The 3,649-nt window shown below is 32.3% G+C and overlaps 2 protein-coding genes across 6 annotated transcripts in view; both read left to right on the forward strand.

The window, feature by feature from the left end:
- Positions 1 to 3,649, forward strand: part of LOC127736227 (uncharacterized) — a 91,135-nt gene that overhangs the window by 27,243 nt on the left and 60,243 nt on the right. The window lies entirely within an intron of this gene.
- LOC127736226 (uncharacterized) overlaps positions 1 to 3,649 on the forward strand; it is a 48,565-nt gene that overhangs the window by 3,487 nt on the left and 41,429 nt on the right. The gene's annotated exons all lie outside the window — the stretch shown is intronic.

Here is a 3,649-nt window from a genome sequence, read left to right on the forward strand (position 1 = left end):
AGATATAAAGTTTGCCCTTCTCTTGGCAAATCATGCGTAAAGTTTTAATAATGATATCTTCATTTGCAATCGTGGGTGCTTATGAGGTGAACCGATGACTTTCAAAGCTTTTTTAATTTCCTTAATTACTTCTTCAAAATTCACACAACTCTTTCGATGAAGAAGATTAAATTTTCACCTAAACCCTCTTTCCACTTGCAGTTGTCATATCAAATCCGTTGAGTTTATTTCTTTAATCAATTTTAACAACTCATACCCTTAAAAATAATTTTGTTCAAATGTAAAATGTTTAGTATTTTGCGTTCGATAAGCTTTGTATATTTAAACTAAATAATATTTTTGAAACGTATTAACTGGCAATCAAAATATGCCTTTTATATATTTGAATGGGGGAACATCGATATAAAGCAATCCAGAAGCTTTCAAATATGTGTAACAAAAAAAAAGAGAGGCGAATTGTACCAAAGGGACATTCAAATATATCAAAACAAAACAATACAGAGAACATCATCGATATAGCGAGAAGTCCAGTTAAAAGATACTACAATAGGTGTTTCACTAACTAAAAACATACAAGATACAATATGACAACAATTGTATATTATTCACAGACTGAAACTCCGCCTATCTGTTTTTCTTCAAATGTCAATATTTATTATTTTAGCTTGAACAAACGTCAAACAAAACTAGTATACAAATTAAAAAAGCGTTTGGTCTACTAGTACTGGCAGTTAGAAAATAGCTCTAATTAATATTTTGCTCTATATTCGTTATTTGTGATCATCGTTCTGTAAAACGCAATAAAAAAATTAAGAAAAGTACATGTCGGAATGTTAAGCCGTTTCTTGTTTCAAAACTTTATTATTATTAATGGTTGATTACAGAAATGTCATCTTGTTTTAAATTTTGTTAACCAAACGAAATTACTTATTCATTTCATTTCTATATAAGTTACTGGGTTTTTTTTATGATTCGTAGTATTTAATTTGTACAAGATATCATTTTGTGTAATATCATTTGTAATAACACTTAACTGTACATGTCAGCGTTGAGAACACATGTCGACAGTTTTAATACTCTTGGTTTATCCGTTTTGTATCTTTCTTCTGACTTTTATGAGATTATGATTTTTAGCTATCGTTAAACTCATTTGGAAATTTTTTAATGCAAATAATAACACGGTAAGAATGATTGATTGTGATCTGAATGCGTACTTCTTTACCAAAAGACAATAACCAAATTTCATTACTTTTTATATGATTGAACGGGCTTTAATCATACCGAGGCCTTTAGTTTTTCAAAGAAGTAGACTCAAATGAACCGAACTGGACCCAAAGGGTTAACTGGGGTATATAGATATTATCATTCCTTGTTCTTTTTTGGACTGGTAGTAAAACAACGTGAGGCATCCGTTGGAGGATGTCAAGTTCGCAGCCGCGTTCATTCAGAATGAGGACGTTCAATACGATGTCTGAGAGAGAATGCCACTTTACGTTAAATGACCAACAACAATTCCTTGGGGATCCGTAGGCACCATGTAAGAAGACTAAAGTTCTGTCCCTATCCAATATACCCCCTTTTCCAGAGACATTCAAATATCCCACCCATTTTTAAGTTGTTCAAAGATATTATGAGGTATTTTCTTATCTGCCATGCTGAAAAGCTTTTAAAAAGGCTTTATCGTGGTTTGGCCTAAAAAGTATTAACAAAAATACCGAAATCCAAGGTATATTAAAAAAAGGGAAATCTATATAACCTAACAAAACCAAATGCTCCACTGTATTTACCTACGGAACTAATTGTAAACAAATTTGTCATATTCCTAACTTAGTACAGGCATATTCCTAACTTAGTACGGGCATTGTTTTGAGAAAAATCATGGTTTTAACCTCGTTTTATAGCTAGCTAAAGCTCCCAAATTGATGGTTTGATATACAAATATAAAACATTTACACTTTATGCATTCTGATTACACCTTCTACAGAACAACCAATTGGCGATTGATGATTTATAACGTAATATATGTATACCGGTTTTTGGTAGGTTGGTGTTGCTCAGTCTTCTGTTTTCTATGTTGTATTCTGTGTATACTGTTGTTTGTCGTTTCGTCATTTTTCGTTGTGTTTTTTGTTTTGTTTGCTGTGGCATTGTCAGTTTGTTTTCGACATATAAGTTTGAATCTCACTTTGGTATGTCTTGCCTCTCTTTTATACACACAAGTATTACATAAACCTGACGTCCAATATTACAGAAAACCGAATTATTGTTTTCTTTTGAATTTTTTTTTTTTTATTTCATATTTCAATTTCAATTCATATCAGATTGAAACAAAGAACGAAATTGTGTTCGAGCACTACCGAAAGAAACAGTTATTCTAGAAATGCGCAGCTGGTGTAGTAACATTTGTGCCGTTTACGTCATTATGTTAAGTTGTATCCTGAAATTTAATCCTTTTTCCGCATGTATTTCAATCAATCTCTACCACTTTCTCTGTCACTTTACCTTATAACACTAGTAGAAACAAACTTCGAAAAGCCACATACGGAAGAGGTTAAAAAAGACGTAAAAATACCCCAGAACGTAAAACACAGATGACTAGGAGAATTACTTGTGGAGCAGGATCTGCTTACCCTTCAGAAGCACCTTAGATCACCCCGAGTTTTTGGTTTGGTTCGTGTTGCTCAGTCTTTACTTTTCCTAAGTTGTGTTTTGTGCACTGTTATTTGTCTATTGGCCTTTTCTTTTTTAGCCATGGTGTTGTTAGTTTATTTTCAACTAATGTACCTTTGGTATCTTTCGCCTCTCTTTTACTTATTGATTTGTAATGAATCTGTCTTATACTTATACAGAAAATACTATTAGAGTATTTTTATTGAGGTTATGTTTCCTGTTTATTCTTCTGCACCTGTTTTCGATCGGTATGTAACTGTATTACTCATTGCGTCGCTATTGATATAGTTTCCTTTCTGGTTATCTAACAAATATCTAGAAAAGTTCTGAAAATTCCAAAATGTTGTTAATTTCATTGTTATTTGTGGTGGACTTTTGTCTTTTTGATTCGTTGTTCTCAGTCTTAACTTGCCTATGAAGAGCTCTGTTGATTTTTTTTTGTTTTTACGTTCTTTTTAGGGTTCTTTTTTGTGATGAAGTTTTCTGTTTACTCCAACTTATGAGTTTATAATTCCTCCTTGTTTTCTTTCCTTCTTTTTTTGATAATTTATGCGCAAGACAAAAACTCGACTATTCCATTAATGTATCAAACATAAGAAGCTTTATGAATCTTGCTCATTATTGAATGCCGTACGGTCACAGATAGTTGCTAACTGCTGCTTCCTCATGTTGTCTCTGATTGAGAGTTGTCTCATTGGCAATAATACCACATCTTCTTATTCTTATACGAGTCATTTATTTGAAAAATATACACCTATGAATTTACTAAAATGGGTATATACTTTGACCTATAATGGTTTACTTTTATAAATTTTGACTTCGATGGAGAGTTGTCTCGTTGGCACTCATACCACATCTTCTTATACCTATACACTGAGGTTAACGTAGACGAAAAGACATTAGAATCGTACCTTTTGACTTTAAAGTTTTGCACAACAAAGCAAAAGTCCCTCTCATCTGCACGAAAGAAAGGATATAC

The sequence above is a fragment of the Mytilus californianus genome, unplaced genomic scaffold, assembly GCF_021869535.1.
Source record: "Mytilus californianus isolate M0D057914Y unplaced genomic scaffold, xbMytCali1.0.p SCAF_3, whole genome shotgun sequence".
Lineage (NCBI taxonomy): Eukaryota > Metazoa > Mollusca > Bivalvia > Mytilida > Mytilidae > Mytilus > Mytilus californianus.